The sequence below is a fragment of the Lutjanus erythropterus genome, chromosome 16, assembly GCF_056507025.1.
Source record: "Lutjanus erythropterus isolate fLutEry1 chromosome 16, fLutEry1.hap2, whole genome shotgun sequence".
Taxonomy (NCBI): Eukaryota; Metazoa; Chordata; class Actinopteri; order Lutjaniformes; family Lutjanidae; genus Lutjanus; species Lutjanus erythropterus.
Window position 1 is genome coordinate 34,935,342 of NC_139332.1, and position 18,519 is coordinate 34,953,860.

The window sequence follows — 18,519 nt, forward strand, 5'->3', positions numbered from 1 at the left end:
CAGCGTGAGTTCAATCAGGAAGACCTTCTATTACGCTGCCTTCATTCATAACTTTGCTTTACTCCGTCTCTCTCTTCCTATTCCCTCTAATCAGCTGTGTGGGTGTTCACCTTCGTCTTTACTATCCAATCAGATTTTGCCACGGTCGTGGTAGCCAGTCAATTTGCTGCTGCCAAACTTTAAATCGCCTCTGTCTTTGCTCCATCAGTTGTCATTCAGTCAGTCGTGTGACCTTCCTCCACCCCTCTCTCCTCCAGTTATTGGACCCAAGTAACAGAAGATGTTCACATCGATCCTCCCCGACGTCCTCTCCTCCAGTCTTCAGGTCCAGGCAACAGGAGTCCAAAGCCACTCACCTCATCAGTCTCTGCTTTGCACCTCATCACCACCACCACCAGTGTCTAGACCCCGGGGGTTTCTCTTCACTACAGCTTCATCACCCCCAGTTATACATGTGCATATTGTTTCACCTCAATGGGGTCTAACCGCCAAAGACTCTTCATGTTTCATATCTCATGCACGTGCCAATAAACCATTTTCTTTATTCTTAGTCTCTCCTGATTGAAATACATGTATATAATTACAGAAATAACTTGTGTCATATGTTTCTGTCTTAATAATTAGTAGATCCATTAAATCTACAGACAGTGGGTTTGTCACAGGGTCAGATCTGCAGTATTTTTTAATAACATCAGGGGACATTTTAAAAAAGAAATGTCAAGGTTATAGACACAATTACTGTCAATAAAATCTGATTTATGCCTCTGAGTGTCACTGTATTTTTACCTCCATCTTTTTGCAATATCTCAGTGGAAAGTCAGAGGATCATCCTGTAACTCAAGTACAACTTTTACAACATTTACCTCCATGTAGCAGCTTTACTCAGACTGTACACACACCACTACATGCTGATACATATTGTAGTTCCTGCTTTTGCCATTGTTATTCTCCATGCTGTGACATGTTCATCTGCTCTCCTTATGTTCTCTTCTTCTTGTAATAATGACATAAAAGTTATAATATCCTCCCAAAAAAATCAGCGTCTGCAAGAACAAATCATGTCTGCAGCACCATTGTTTCTGCTCTGGATAACAAAGTCAGTCTGAGACAAAATAAATCTTTTTGTTTTGAATGAGGTTTTTCTTTCTGTATTAGATGAATGAGAACAAGGTGGAGGCAGAGTTCAAAGGTCATGACAAACACTTTTCTCATGCACTGTGCAGGTATTTGATTATTTGGAGAATCCAATAGGAATATGGGATTACAAAGGGATATGAACTGATGGTGAGGAGCTGTAATGAAACAGCTGATTTGATTTTATCAAAGATGATTTGTTTGAATGTGTCTTTATCTTCACTGAAGTGTATCAGTGTGTTTGAAGAGTCCAACACTGTGTGTCATCACTTATATAAACTGACATAATAAAAGTAGTAATTAAATATGTTGTTTTGCATCTGTAATGTGTTTACTTTGACAAATATTCAAGTCTAAATATTCTCTGGTTTCTCTCTCTCTCTCTCTCTCTGTGTGTGTGTGTGTGTGTGTGTGTGTGTCCTCAGTGAAGTGTATCAGTCTCTGCAGTAGCTTCCAGCTGCAGCAGTCAGTTCAGTTTCTGTTCAGTCTGACTGAGGGAGGTTTTTGTACGACGGTTTTTCACTGTGTGAACACATTCTGACTGTTGATGACATGAAAACTCTGACAGTAGTAAACTGCTGCATCTTCAGTCTGGACTCCACTGATGGTCAGAGTGAAGTCAGAGTTTGATCCACTGCCTGTAAAACGAGCTGGAATCCCTGATACTCGAGTGCTAGCAGCGTAAATGAGCAGCTTTGGAGTTTCTCCATCTCTCTGTTGGTACCAGGCTAAAAGGTGGTAGTTGTTCCAAACATGAACATTCTGACTGGTCCTACATGTGATGGAGACGGAGCCTCCCACAGCAGAGCTCACTGCTCCAGACTGAGTCACTGTGACCTGACCTCTGGACTCTGAGGACACAGAGACAAAAACATAAAGCAGCGTCATGGTTTTGTGGGCTTCATTTCAGAGGGACGGATGTTGATAGAGGAGAGGAGTTTGATTCTCTGGACTTTACCTGTGAAGCAGCAGCAGAGGAGAGTCCAGATGAGGACGCAGATCAAAGTCATGTTTTTGATGAGGAGGATTTCTGTGTCTTCTGTTGTCATGAAGGACAGCTGTCAGTCATCCAGTCTTCAACTCTCAGGACTATAAACTCTCCCAGAGCACTGGAGCATGGTGCTGCTGATGCAAAGTCACTCTCTATGGAAATGCTTTGACTGACTCCAACAGGGACTTGGATTCATTTCTTTGCATTTGTTTTTTCTCTTAGTGTCTTAGTCTTCCTGGATGTCTGTCCTGACAGGGTCCAGGTTTCTCCTCCTGCAGTTTGTTGACCATCAGAGAGTTGAATTTTATCTCAACACCTCCTGCAGAAGAAAAGATGCTGTGAATAAAATCTCTTAACTGAAGCTCACTGGAGGCTCAGGTTTGAATACAGGAGCTGAAATGATTTATGTCCTTGTCAACATGTTCCAGACATCAAATGGGTCATGAAGGAGGCAGAGAGGCAGGTGCTGGTTCTGATCACAGGTGGTCCAGCCCAGGATGATGTTCAAAGAATAGATGATAACTTGGTTGTGACTGGTGTTTTGACCTGTACAGTCAATACTGGAAAAGCAGATTACACCCAACTGAAAACAGTTGCCTTGGTTCCAGATTTGTCAAAACAAGATTCTCTGATTTACCAGATCTGGCTGAACTGTTCATACTAAAGTTGATAACTGTTTTCATTTTGTAGTTATTTTTGTAATTTGTACATTTTAATTTAAACTCAGTAACTTTGTGTCAGTTGAACTTTTTATCTTTAGTACTGAAACTTGTCTGTTGTCATGTTTCAGCAGTGATGCCTGTCTGTTGCCATGGTTACTGAGCTCAGAGAGGGAAGTGACATGTTTCAGACCAGTTTTATCCAATGTGAGGAAGACTAACGGAACTAGAATCATCCTCTGCTACATACATGAGGGTGGAGTTTAGTTTCTCTCATATAAACTTTATTAATCTGTCTGCAGAAGTGGATCCAGTCGTCTCCACCCTGATGCAGCAGCAGCAGCAGCTGGCAGGAGAGCAGGAGCTCCATGTTATCATGTGTATTATAAAAGTGTCATGCCTTTTGACTTCCTTATATTGTATATAATAGGAATATTAGTCAGATTAATGAAAGTGACAAGTCAGTTTGTCACAAATTAATCTTTAATGATGAATATACTTCCACAGTTCTATAATATTCTTGGTAACAATTCACAAAGACCTAAATGATTCTGATTTTTAGTAATGTAAATAAAAAGCAGGGTATCATCTGCATAAAGTGATATAACATGAATCTTAACTGTGAAATAATATTTAAATGAGACACTGAAACTTTACCAAAAGACTCAGTATGAGAGGACAACAGAGTGACTCCTGCTTTCAGAAACCAGAATTTAAAAAAATATTGGAATTGGAATAAGATTGATATTGTATTCAAACAATAAAAAACTTGGTCAATACATATTCTACATATAGAACTGCTCACGTGTTTCTGTTTTAAATTAAATCAGTGGATCCATTTAATCCAAACAGACTTCTGTTTGTCTCAGGGTCAGATTGGCAGCATTTTATAAATTTGTGTCAACATTTTAAAAAGAAATAATTCTTAGGGCCACATTTTGTTCTGACTTGTGCTGTTTTATATATTTTAGTCTTTTTTTTTTTCAAAATGACAATAAGACACTTAACATGTTGATTGCAATAATATCTACAAATATTACTGAAGAATTGATGAAAGTGAAATTAATTTTATTTCACTTGTTTGTATTTTGTTTTGTTTGGTAAAGAGCTGGAAGTATTTTCTGCTCATTGACAAGTTGGACAACATGAAATCTCTTGATCTTAAAAAGCAAACAAGAAAAACTATTTGGAATTAATTTGATTTTTTTATTGATTATGTGTTAAGGTGTCTCTTAGACTGTACTGTATAAGGAGCTAAAACAGTTTAGTTGTGGTTCTGACTTTCAGCAAAATTATATTACCAATAGAAACTACAAAAAAGTAAACCAAACAGTATATTCCACAGACAAAAAGTTTTACTGCTTAAAGGGAGAATATTGGGGTGTCTTTTGTCTATCATCAATTAAATTGTACTCTATTAAATCAATAGTGTTTTCACTTCTGTGCAACTGATGAGTCGAATCAGTTCCTCTTCAGCTGGAGGAGGTTTTTGTACGACGGGTTTTCACTGTGTGAACAGATACTGACTATTCACATAGAATTCGCCCATACAGTAGTAAACTGCTGCATCTTCAGTCTGGACTCCACTGATGGTCAGAGTGAAGTCAGAGTTTGATCCACTGCCTGTAAAACGAGCTGGAATCCCTGATACTCGAGTGCTAATATAGTGAATGAGCAGTTTAGGAGTTTCTCCATCTCTCTGTTGGTACCAGGATAAATAGTTCCCACCATTAACCCTCAGACATCACAAAGTGCTTCACAATAAAAGACAACAAGACAAATAAAAGAGTAACAGACTTTAAATGCAACCATCAGACTCACAAAATACTTTTTAAAAAAGCTGCTTCGGTTGGGTGGATGGTCAATTAAATACCATAAAAGGAATATATACGACCAAATTGAATTATTTGTAGCAGCTGCTTTATTCCTTTAAACTTTTAAAATACTAACAGAGGGCCAGAACATAATGAATGACATTTTCTATTTGTTAGAGGTAATTGAAAAAATAAGACTGAGAGATCATTACAGGCCATTTATGTCTTTTCTTTTTAATGTTATTGAGCTTTATAAGTTTACGTAACGTATTTTGTGTCATTTAGGAAAATGTTTGTTTTTATTGGATGAGATTTGATCATGATGCTGATCTGTGTCTTCATTATTTTTTTAACTGGAAATAGTTGAGAAAACTGTGATCAGTATGAGATCAAAGATCAGGACCAAGACTTTTCTCAACTGTCTCAGGCTGACTGATTTTGATCAGAACATGGAATTATAATGGGATATTGATGGATAATGAAAAATTCATTTGGTTTCCACCCAGATTCTTTTTTGTCATTAAACTTATTTTGATACTTGTTGACTGGTTGTTCAGCCAACAGTGGTGACAACTTTAGTGTACTAAATGTGTGTGTGTGTGTGTGTGTGTGTCCTCAGTGAAGTGTATCAGTCTCTGCAGTAGCTTCCAGCTGCAGCAGTCAGTTCAGTTTCTGTTCAGTCTGACTGAGGGAGGTTTTTGTACGACGGTTTTTCACTGTGTGAACACATCCTGACTGTTGATGTAATGAAAACTCTGACAGTAGTAAACTGCTGCATCTTCAGTCTGGACTCCACTGATGGTCAGAGTGAAGTCAGAGTTTGATCCACTGCCTGTAAAACGAGCTGGAATCCCTGATACTCGAGTGGTTGCATCGTAAATGAGTAGTTTAGGAGTTTCTCCATCTCTCTGTTGGTACCAGTGTAAGTAGCTCCCACCATAAACCCCCTGACTGGTCCTACATGTGATGGAGACGGAGCGTCCCACAGCAGAGCTCACTGCTCCAGACTGAGTCACTGTGATCTGACCTCTGGACTCTGAGGACACAGAGACAAAAACATAAAGCAGCGTCATGGTTTTGTGGGCTTCATTTCAGAGGGACGGATGTTGATAGAGGAGAGGAGTTTGATTCTCTGGACTTTACCTGTGAAGCAGCAGCAGAGGAGAGTCCAGATGAGGACGCAGATCAAAGTCATGTTTTTGATGAGGAGGATTTCTGTGTCTTCTGTTGTCATGAAGGACAGCTGTCAGTCATCCAGTCTTCAACTCTCAGGACTATAAACTCTCCCAGAGCACTGGAGCATGGTGCTGCTGATGCAAAGTCACTCTCTATGGAAAGTAAGGAAGTTTGTTTATTTGAATATCATCTTTCATGAGCAGAAATCACAAAGTACTTCACAATAAAAGACAGCATTACAGACTTCAAGTGTAGACAAGCTAGAAAGAAGGCAAACCAAATTAAAGGGAAGAAACAAATGCTTCTCATGCTGCCTCTTAAATGTATCCAAATCCAATCAGATTGAGCTTCAAACCAATGAACCCTGATCAGAGGACTTTAGATTCCTTCTAGTAGAACAGGGCTGCAGTAACAGATGGATGGATGGATGGGTCCTTCAAATAGAGTTTTTTTTACACAGCAGATTGCTACAGATTTGCTAGAACTTTTTGCTACAGTTTCCTTTGAAACTGAAATTTAAAAATTGTTGAAGTGCAGAAAACCTTAAATCTGATGATAAAATTGTAGAAATTGCGTTAATGTTTTGCACATTCGTGACAACTGTTTTTCATGCACTTAAGATTAATTTATTCAAACAAAACTGAACTAAGTGAAAAGAAAAACAGAGATTTGAAACTGTGCAAAATCTTTTGAACAGTTTGATGATGATGATTGAAAATCACATGAATAACATTTGATGACAGTTAATTTCTTTCATTTTGTGTTTATGGTTCCACGAAATAGTTTAAAGTGATTTATAGTTCAGAGGAGAGACCAGTGTTCCCAGTCCAGACCTGACTCACTGGGACTCTGCTGCAGGTTTTAGTCTGAATACAATTTTGATGTTAAATCTGCCACCGTTATCACTGTAAACTGCATAAATGCAGTGCGACAATGGAAAGCTTGGTCAACTTGGCAACAGTAACTAAGGAGGCGGGGCTTAGTGAAAGGTCAATTACATGCTTGATTGATAAAGCTTGTTGGAATTTTAATTATTTCAATACAATAAAAATCAGTTCATCAGATCAGTTATTTTCAGTTGTTTTTATTTATTATGTTTTGTAAAAATAACAAATGTTTTGGTGATAATCGCTGCATGATATCCAGAAATTGTATCATGGATTAATTCTGAAATTTTATTATAACTTAAAGAAGGGAAGATGATAATTTTATGATGTATAATGGGATGTCATCGGCAAAGAAGGTTATTTATTTTGATGTCAATCAACAGCTTTCTGAGAAACTGTTGGATTTGCTGATGAATGCAGTCAGATTTTCACTTATATAGTAAATGAATTATGCAAACATTTAGTGAAATTTTTCCCATGTACTTTTGTAATTAAATTCAGCAAGAAGTGTGTCTGTGTGTCAGTGCATGTGTGTGTGTTCTGTTACTTTCATCTTTGTGAGGACAACTCTCATCTTCATCAGTAGAACGTGATAACATTTTGATCATTTATCGAATTTCCGAGGGATTCTGAGGGTTAATATTTGTTCTTAGAGTCAAAGTTTGAAGTTTTGGTTCAAGTGTGAGTAATGGTGTGTGTGTGTGTGTGTGTGTGTGTGTGTGTGTCTGTGTGTGCGTATGTGTGTGTGTGTGTGTGTGTGTGTGTGTGTGTGTGTGTGTCCTCAGTGAAGTGTATCAGTCTCTGCAGTAGCTTCCAGCTGCAGCAGTCAGTTCAGTTTCTGTTCAGTCTGACTGAGGGAGGTTTTTGTACAACGGTTTTTCACTGTGTGAACACACGCTGACTGTTGGGGTAGTGAAAACTCTGACAGTAGTAAACTGCTGCATCTTCAGTCTGGACTCCACTGATGGTCAGAGTGAAGTCAGAGTTTGATCCACTGCCTGTAAAACGAGCTGGAATCCCTGATACTCGATTGGTAGCACGGTAAATGAGGAGTTTAGGTTTTTCTCCATCTCTCTGTTGGTACCAGTGTAGATAGTTCCCACTATAAACATTCTGACTGGTCCTACATGTGATGGAGACGGAGCGTCCCACAGCAGAGCTCACTGCTCCAGGCTGAGTCACTGTATACTGACCTCTGGACTCTGAGGACACAGAGACAAAAACATAAAGCAGCGTCACGGTTTTGTGGGCTTCATTTCAGAGGGACGGATGTTGATAGAGGAGAGGAGTTTGATTCTCTGGACTTTACCTGTGAAGCAGCAGCAGAGGAGAGTCCAGATGAGGACGCAGATCAAAGTCATGTTTTTGATGAGGAGGATTTCTGTGTCTTCTGTTGTCATGAAGGACAGCTGTCAGTCGTCCAGTCTTCAACTCTCAGGACTATAAACTCTCCCAGAGCACTGGAGCATGGTGCTGCTGATGCAAAGTCACTCTCTATGGAAATCTAAGCTGATTGGTGTCTCCTAGGTGATGCTCGTCCCACCCTGACGGTGCTGCCCCCCTCCAGTGAGGAGCTGCAGCAGGGGAAGGCCACGCTCATGTGTCTGGCCAACAAGGGCTTCCCCTCAGACTGGAGTCTGTCCTGGAAGGTGGATGGCAGCAGCGGCTGCAGCAGCTGGGAGGAGAGCAGGAGCCCCGGGGTGCTGGAGAAGGACGGCCGCTACAGCTGGAGCAGCACCCTGAGGCTCCCTGCAGACCAGTGGAGGAAGGTGGGCTCTGTGACCTGTGAGGCCACCCAGGGCTCCCAGACTCCACTCTCAGAGACACTGAGGAGAGACCAGTGTTCCCAGTCCTGACCTGACTCACTGGGACTCTGCTGCTGGTTTTACTCTCATACTGCTCTCTGTCTGCTCTCTGTAACTCTCTCTCTCTCTGTTGATCTCTTTCTTTCCTTCACTAACTCTCTAAATACATGTTTCATTGATAAAGATTTTCTTTGCTTATTGTAATTTTAAGAATTCAAAATAATAAAATCCACTTCATTGAATCAGTTGTTTTCATCTTTGTCACAGTAAAAGTAAGAGATGTGTCTGTCTTAATAGTTCTGTTTAATCCAGAATTTGTGTCATGGATTATTTGTAAGATCTGATCAATAACTACAAGAAGGGAATATGACAATCTTATGATCTATAATAGGATGTCATCAGCATACAAGATTATTTTTTCTTGGTGTGAATGAACAGATGTCTGAGATGAAGATGGATTTTCTGATGAACACAGTCAGAGTTTTAGTCATGAAAAGAAAGAACAGTGAAGTAAACATATATCTTTGTCTAGTGAATTTTTCATAATGAATTTATATCGAAATATTTGTTTGCATTTGTTTTCAATCAGCCAGTAGAACTTTATTTTTCTGTCAGAGCCTTTTTCTTCAGCAGCTCAGCAACCAGATCAAAGATATACACACAGTACACAGGAAGAAAGACAAACACTGATAATAACAACTAAAACATACCAACATTATACGATTAAAAATGTTTATGTTTACTGATAATAAATATGCGAATAAATAAATGAACAATTGAAAAAAGTACACAAAGTCCTGACAACAAAACCACATGACACTTGTAAGACAGAGGGTGTCAGATATGGTCCTGTTCTGAACCCAGAAGGAGAGACAGCAGTGTCCCCTGACATATGACAAGGTACAGACCGTCCTCACACCTTCTGCAGCTGTCAGTGTCAATGCTAAACAGTTACAGGGATAAGACACACCGCTGAGGTCAGTCAGTGCATATTTCTACAGTTTCAGATAAACAGCCAGTCACTGCGTGTTGGTCAAAGAAAAGTCAGCAAACTAAAGCAAGACATGGACCATAGACTCCTCCAGATGTTTGTAGACGGTCCTTAAGATGAAGAGCTTGGTTCCATAGAACAAACTGCACCATCAAGCTTTATAAAGTGCATCATCAAATTCACTATTCAGTATAAATATACTAAGAACTTTCAGCAGTAATAAAAGTGAGTAAAAACAATATCAGTGTAGCTTCAGTGTCTAATCCAGGTAATGTCAGGTTATTGTTAGGTAGTGTTCATGAGTCTAACTGCTTGATGACAGAAAGAGTCACAGAGCCTGTTGGTCCTGGTTCTGAGGCTGTGATAACGCCTGCAACAAGGCAGCAGCTGAAAAAGTCCATTATTGGGGTGTCCGGGCTCCTTGATGATTCTGTGGGCCTTTTAAATGAAGTGATGTCTGTAAATGTCCTGTATACAGGGAAGATCACAGACACTGATCTTTTCAACTGTCCTTCAACCCTTTGTGTTGCTCTGTGGCTGTGAGAGGCCTGTACGCCTGAAGGTGTTTAGGATTAGTTATCTTTGGACTGATATTTGGAAACAATGCTGAAAGACACTGACAAACTGTGCTGCATACAGACTTGACTGTGTGTATCATGGACATCTATTAGTTCTGTTTATGCTTCTCTCTGGAGTTCAGTTGGAGGACATGTTCCACACATGTACAGCAGGTTGACGTCTGCACTGCCTGTGTGGACAAGTGAGGACATTTGTGATCAACCTCTGATAACGACATAAACATCACAGGGTGCGAGGTGTGTGTGTGCGTGTGTGTGTGTGTGTGTGTGTGTGTGTGTGTGTGTGTGTGTGTGTCCTCAGTGAAGTGTATCAGTCTCTGCAGTAGCTTCCAGCTGCAGCAGTCAGTTCAGTTTCTGTTCAGTCTGACTGAGGGAGGTTTTTGTACGACGACTTTTCACTGTGTGATCACAACCTGACTGTTGGGGAAGTGAAAACTCTGACAGTAGTAAACTGCTGCATCTTCAGTCTGGACTCCACTGATGGTCAGAGTGAAGTCAGAGTTTGATCCACTGCCTGTAAAACGAGCTGGAATCCCTGATTGTCGCTGATTGGCATACTTAATGAGCAGTTTAGGAGTTTCTCCATCTCTCTTTTGGTACCAGGCTAAACACTGGTATTGGTTGCTATGAACATGAGCATTGCGATTCATTTTACATGTGATGGAGACGGAGCGTCCCACAGCAGAGCTCACTGCTCCAGGCTGAGTCAATGTATACTGACCTCTGGACTCTGAGGACACAGAGACAAAAACATAAAGCAGCGTCATGGTTTTGTGGGCTTCATTTCAGAGGGACGGATGTTGATAGAGGAGAGGAGTTTGATTCTCTGGACTTTACCTGTGAAGCAGCAGCAGAGGAGAGTCCAGATGAGGACGCAGATCAAAGTCATGTTTTTGATGAGGAGGATTTCTGTGTCTTCTGTTGTCATGAAGGACAGCTGTCAGTCATCCAGTCTTCAACTCTCAGGACTATAAACTCTCCCAGAGCACTGGAGCATGGTGCTGCTGATGCAAAGTCACTCTCTATGGAAAGTGAGTCAGTTTGTTTATTTGAATATCATCTTCATGAGCAGACATTTGAAGATCCTGAATTCGAAGGAAATCCAGTGTAAACAAATCAAAACTGATGTTACGTGACACCTTTTGTATCACTTGTTTTAAAAGCTTGGCAGCAGCAATTTTGTCATGCCTTTTGCCTTTCATGACACTCAAGGTCACCTTACATCAGAAATGACAACAAAACATATAGAGCAGAAATAAATTAAAATCAGTAACTGTACTAGGTAAATGGGATTCCATCAAAGGAGTTAGAGCACATATGTTAGTTTAGAAAGTTTTTAAGGGCGGTTTTAAATTTTTCAACAGAGACCAGTGTATGGATATGGTGGGGAAGAGAGTTCCAGAGTTTAGGTGCAGCATGAGAGAAGGCCCTGGCACCCACTGTACTGAGGTTAACAGGTGGTACTATTAGTAGATCAGCAGATGAAGAGCGAAGTGGCCGAGGTGGAGCGTAGATGTGAAAGAGTTCTGTGAGATAGACAGGTGACAGGTTATGAAGGGCTTTGAAGGTTAGCAGAAGGATATTGAAGTTGATGCGTTGTGATACAGGGAGCCAGTGTAACTGAATAAGCAGAGGAGTCACATGTTCAGTGGATTTTGTGCAGGTAATGATCTGTGCTGCAGAGTTTTGGATGAGTTGAAGTTGGTGGATGAGTTTATTAGGGATACCAGTTAGGATTGCGTTGCAGTAGTCCATGTGTGAGGTGACCAGGACATTGACAAGGATGTCAGCAGAGTGCTGTGTTAAGGCAGGGCGTAGTCTGGAGATGTTTCATAGATGGAAAAAGGCAGTCTGTGATACATTGTTTATATGACTGGAGAAGGAGAGGGTACTGTCCATGATAACACCAAGACTCTTGACTTGTGTGGAGATGGGTATGGGGGCATCAGCTATTGAAAGAGAGTGGATATGTAGAGCTGTGTGTCATCAGCGTAGGAATGAAAATGAATACCATAATGCCAGAAGATATTGCCAAGAGGGAGGAGGTTGATGATGAACAGGAGGGCCCCCAATACTGAACCTTGTGGAACTCCGTCATGGACTGTTGTGCTTTCTGATTTATAGTTCTGAATTTGTACAAACTGTGATCTGTCAGAAAGGTAGGATGTAAACCATTTGAACACAGTGCCCTTGATTCCAATACTGGCAAGATGGTCCATGAGGAGTTGATGGGATATTGTATCAAAGGCAGCAGTGAGGTCTAGGAGGATGAGGAGAGAGAGCTGACCAGAATCAGCTGCCAGGAGGAGGTTGTTGGTGATCTTGACCAGGGCAGTTTCTGTGCTGTGTTTAGTGTGGAAGCCTGATTGGAACTGTTCACAGAGGTTATTGTTTTCAAGGTAGCTTTGAAGTTGGAGTGCAACTACTTTCTCAATGATTTTGGAGATGAATGGAAGATTAGATATGGGCCAGCAGTTGTTCTGATCTGTAGAGTCAAGTCCAGGTTTTTTCCGTGTTGGTTTGATTAAGGCAGCTTTCAGTGAGGGAGGAACTGTACCAGTGGACAAAGAGGAGATGATGATGGAGGTTATCAGAGGGATGATGGAGGGCAGACATGCTTTAACAAGAGTTGTGGGCATTGGATCCAGTTGGCATGTGGAAGTATTGGACTGGGTTATGAGTCTAAAGATGTGACTTTCCGTTGGCAGCATGAACTCACATAGGGCAGTTGATGGGGGCAGTTCAGGGGCTCTTGCAGATGGCAGATCAGTGTGCTTCATGATACTGATCTGTGAAAAAAATGAGTTAATTGTGATCATTATGAGGCAGAAATCAAAGATCAGGGCCAAAACTTTTCTAATCAACCGTCTCAGCTCAGCTGTTTTTGATCAGAACATGAGATTATAATGGGATATAAATTGATGGTGAGAATTGAAGGGAAAAGTAATTTAATTTCCTCCCAGATTCTTTTTTGTCATTAAAATTGTTTTGTTACATGTACATTGTTTGGTTAAGCAACGATTTTCAATCTACTTAGGGTGTGTGTGCGTGTGTGTGTGTGTGTGTGTCCTCAGTGAAGTGTATCAGTCTCTGCAGTAGCTTCCAGCTGCAGCAGTCAGTTCAGTTTCTGTTCAGTCTGACTGAGGGAGGTTTTTGTACGACGGTTTTTCACTGTGTGAACACCCACTGACTGTTGATGTAATGAGCACTCTGACAGTAGTAAACTGCTGCATCTTCAGTCTGGACTCCACTGATGGTCAGAGTGAAGTCAGAGTTTGATCCACTGCCTGTAAAACGAGCTGGAATCCCTGATTCTCGAGTGCTAATGGAGTAAATAAGTAGTTTAGGAGTTTCTCCATCTCTCTGTTGGTACCAGGATAATGCATGAGAGCTTGTGAACACTCCGCTCCCACTATAAACATCCTGACTGGTCCTACATGTGATGGAGACGGAGCGTCCCACAGCAGAGCTCACTGCTCCAGACTGAGTCACTGTGATCTGACCTCTGGACTCTGAGGACACAGAGACAAAAACATAAAGCAGCGTCATGGTTTTGTGGGCTTCATTTCAGAGGGACGGATGTTGATAGAGGAGAGGAGTTTGATTCTCTGGACTTTACCTGTGAAGCAGCAGCAGAGGAGAGTCCAGATGAGGACGCAGATCAAAGTCATGTTTTTGATGAGGAGGATTTCTGTGTCTTCTGTTGTCATGAAGGACAGCTGTCAGTCATCCAGTCTTCAACTCTCAGGACTATAAACTCTCCCAGAGCACTGGAGCATGGTGCTGCTGATGCAAAGTCACTCTCTATGGAAATGCTCTGACTGACTCCAACAGGGTCATAAATTCACCACATGTGTGACACGTGGAGTTCAGGGTTTATGCATAATCCTACTCCTGGCTAAGATCTTCAATCCCATGGAAAATTTACTGTCAAAATACTCTGTACTTTTTGAAAAAAGTATATTGCTTTCAATATGGCTCTAAAACTGTCCACAGTACCATTACTGCTCCTGTGATTTTGATACATACCTTGGATAGAAAACATCACTGCACTGCCTTATTTTTGGATCTTTGTCAGGAGTTTGATTCAGTGGACTGTGAGTTACTGCTGAACAAATGAACACATGCTGTAGAGCCACAGATCTGCGTTTCTTGAGGGAGCTAAAGGTTTCCCACAGCGCTCCATTTGTGACGTAATTAGTTCTCTGCTGTTATAAATTACTTGACATTGAAACCAAAGTACACTTGTCTCATGTCTCATTCTTCATACTGTAACGACCAGAGAAAAATATCTTCATAGTTTCTGCAGGTTTGTTTTGTAATAAGGACCATGGTAACGATACACATAATAATTAACCATTTTACAAGAAAACCAACCGTTTGTCTTCCTTCACTGAGTTTTGCTTTTGTTTTTGTTTAAACAACTTTAGTGAGGTCAGCTGGTCTGCTGAGGTTTGTAGAACTATGGTTCATGGGTTTGGGTGAACTCTTCTTTAAATTTATTTATTTTTGGTTCTAAGTACCAGATGAGGAAAAAGCATGTCTGCGCTTTGTTGAACTTCATGTTTGCAGTGGCTAAGCTTTCTGTCTGGATATCCAGGAAGAATAAAGCTGAGGGTACAGGATGTACAGATAGTGTTGAAGTCATGAAGGAACTGGTTGCAGCTCCTCTGAAGGTTGAGCGTGTCGACTATCAGACAGTCAATAATCTGGACACCTTTATAGCAGTCTGGACAGTGGGAGGGGTCCTGCACTCTGTTGGGAAGACAGCAGAACTGTTGCTCTCCATTTGATTTGTCAGTGTTTTTTAACAGACCTGTTCATCTGTTCAGTTTCATCAATGCATGTAACTACAGGAGTAACTGCTGTCTTATGTTCCTGTCTTAATAATCATATTAGATCCATTAAATTCACAGAGACTGGGTTTGTCTCAGGGTCACATCTGTAGGATTTTACAACATAAGGTGATCATTTTCAAAGAGCAATGTCCGGATGATGCACACAATATATCTGACAGTTCAATCACCACAACCTGATTTATGCTTCTTCATGTCACTGTGACATATTCTTACAGTAATGATATAAAAGTCATGATATCATTGTAACAAATCTTCTTCTGCCACTTCAAATAATCTCACCATCTCTCTCTTTCTGTAACTGACATGTTGGGAATAAGAACAGACAGGAGGCAGAGTTCAAAGGTCATGACCAAGACTTTTTTTTTCTTTAACTGTCCCAGGATTTTGATTATTTGGAAAATCTGATGAAAACATGGAATTTTAAAAAGAAATGAATGAATGGTGAGAAGTTGTGACTGATGAAGTAAGTTTCATACAAGATAATTTGCTAAATCTGTAAAATGTGTGTGTGTGTGTGTGTGTGTGTGTGTGTGTGTGTGTGTGTGTGTGTGTGTGTCCTCAGTGAAGTGTATCAGTCTCTGCAGTAGCTTCCAGCTGCAGCAGTCAGTTCAGTTTCTGTTCAGTCTGACTGAGGGAGGTTTTTGTACGACAGTTTTTCACTGTGTGAACACACGCTGACTGTTGGGGTGGTGAAAACTCTGACAGTAATAAACTGCTGCATCTTCAGTCTGGACTCCACTGATGGTCAGAGTGAAGTCAGAGTTTGATCCACTGCCTGTAAAACGAGCTGGAATCCCTGATACTCGCTGGTTGGCATAATAAATTAGCAGTTTAAGAGTGTCTCCATCTTTCTGTTGGTACCAGGCTAACTCATGGACACTCACATAATAAACATCCTGACTGGTCCTACATGTGATGGAGACGGAGCGTCCCACAGCAGAGCTCACTGCTCCAGGCTGAGTCACTGTGATCTGACCTCTGGACTCTGAGGACACAGAGACAAAAACATAAAGCAGCGTCATGGTTTTGTGGGCTTCATTTCAGAGGGACGGATGTTGATAGAGGAGAGGAGTTTGATTCTCTGGACTTTACCTGTGAAGCAGCAGCAGAGGAGAGTCCAGATGAGGACGCAGATCAAAGTCATGTTTTTGATGAGGAGGATTTCTGTGTCTTCTGTTGTCATGAAGGACAGCTGTCAGTCATCCAGTCTTCAACTCTCAGGACTATAAACTCTCCCAGAGCACTGGAGCATGGTGCTGCTGATGCAAAGTCACTCTCTATGGAAAGTAAGTCATTTTGTTTATTTGAATATCATCTTTCATGAGCAGAAATCACAAAGTGCTTCACAATAAAGAAAAATGAACAATAAGACTGTTGTGTGTTACAGACTTAAAATGCAGACATCCAGCTAAAAACGAGGCAAAACAAATTAAACAGAAGAAACAAATTATTCTTAAGATGCCTTTTAGACGAGTCCAGGTCCAATCAGAGAGAACTCCAAAGTTTAGGAGATTTTAAACACAGAGTCTCCTTTTGTTTTGAGCCTGAAGTGTGGAACAACCAACAAACTCTGATCAGAGAACCTCAGAACAGGGCAGCAGTAGCTCTTTAATGTAGGCAGGTTCTTGACCATTCAAGGCTCTAAACATGATCACAGGAAACTTAAATTGGATCCTGAATTTGAAGAGAATCCAATGTACAGAAATCAAAACTGGTGTTACATGACACCTTTAGACTTGGTTTAAAAGCTTGGTGGCAGAAATTTCGTCCACTTGTAAACGGTCAAAGAATGTTTTGTTAAGGCAGCACAAAAGGGAATTACAGTTGACAGCTTCCAATGAAGTTACAGTACATTAAATTAAGTATGTTAAGTCTATCTGGACATTGCATATTTATTATTGCTCATTTTCCTGCAGAGGGATACCTGCAGTGTCCTAGTTTGGAGTGTAGGGCTACTGATCAATGTGTTAATAGAAGATAACTTTAAAATGATCAGATGTCTGTCTGAAAGCTGTTTGTACAATGCAAACAGCAGTGAACCCAGCATAGAACCTTGAGGTTATGTAAAATTATATATTGTGTTATTGAGGAAATATATACAGTTTTATTGGATGAGCTTTGATCATGATACTGATCTGTGAAAACAATGAGTTAACTGTGATCATTATGAGGCAGAAATCAAAGATCAGGGACAAAACTTTTCTGATCAACCGTCTCAACTCAGCTGTTTTTGATCAGAACATGAGATTATAATGTGTGTGTGTGTGTGTGTGTGTGTGTGTGTGTGTGTGTGTGTGTGTGTGTGTGTGTCCTCAGTGAAGTGTATCAGTCTCTGCAGTAGCTTCCAGCTGCAGCAGTCAGTTCAGTTTCTTTTCAGTCTGACTGAGGGAGGTTTTTGTACGACGGTTTTTCACTGTGTGTGTGCCTCCTGTCTGTTGACTTCATGTGTACTCTGACAGTAATAAACACCTGAATCTTCAGTCTGGACTCCACTGATGGTCAAAGTGTAGTCAGTCCCAGAGCCTGTCCCACTGAAACAATGTGGAACCCCAGACTGATGTGATGAGGTACACCTGATGAGGAGTTTAGGAGATTCTCCAGGTTTCTGAAGGTACCATTGGAAGCAGTAACTCGTGCTTTGACTGTCTTTACATCTGATAGAGACAGTCTGTCCTGGAACAACAGACTGAGATCCAGGAGACTGAGTCAGGATGATTTCTCCTGATGAACCTGGAAAACATGAAAAAGAGGAGAAGGGTTATTGAGACAAATCCAGTTTGTTGAAAGATGATCAACATCCAAACAGAAGAGAATCATTTCTTTAACATTGAGAACAGATGGAAGAAGGTCAATGCTGCTTGTTTCAGTGTTTCTCCATCACAGCAGAACATCATTGTGGTGAACCTGGTTGCATCCTGAAGCAAAGTTTTCACAAGCGAGTCTCACCCTGAACAAGGAGCCCCAGGGTGGCCAGCAGTAGAATCAGTGACATCATCATTGTGCTGCCGGCGTGTCAGTGTCTCTGAAAGGCCTGGACAGACACTGATCAACACTGGTCTCTTAACGTCTGGGAGCAGAGAGGCAGGACACATATGCAAACACACAGAGTCAGTCAACTGTAGCTGTCCTCAACATATCATGATGTTTCCTCCTCACTGCTGACAACATTCATCTACATATTGACACATTTACATGGAGACGATGTTGAAAACTGGTGGCACTTTCTGAAATTTAAGGGGTGTACAAGTTTTGTTTGGGCCAACTGTGATCATGAAGCTTTCTGATGCGTTGTCTTTTCCTTTAAATGGACATGTTTGAAACTGTTGTAATTTCGTATGAAGTTGAGGTCAAAGGTCATCACCAAGACTTTTGTCATTAACAGTTACAACTTGGCTCCTCGAGATTATTTAGAAAAGTCAGATAAAACAAAAAAACATGGGATTGTAAGGGGATATGAATGTAGAGTGACAAGCTGTGATGGAAAAAATCATTTTGATTTCCAGGAAGATTCATTGTCATTGAACTTGTTTTCATTCATGTTTGTTGGTCATTAAAGTCCAGATGAAATGTCATTTTGAGAGCATCTATCTTCTGTATCCAGATGTATTTCTGAGTAAAACTGGAT

At 40.8% G+C, this 18,519-nt stretch overlaps 1 pseudogene; it reads left to right on the forward strand.

The window, feature by feature from the left end:
* Positions 1-8,194: 8,194 nt before the first annotated feature.
* On the forward strand, positions 8,195-8,691 carry LOC146313512 (Ig kappa-b4 chain C region pseudogene; annotated as a pseudogene).
* Positions 8,692-18,519: the final 9,828 nt, after the last annotated feature.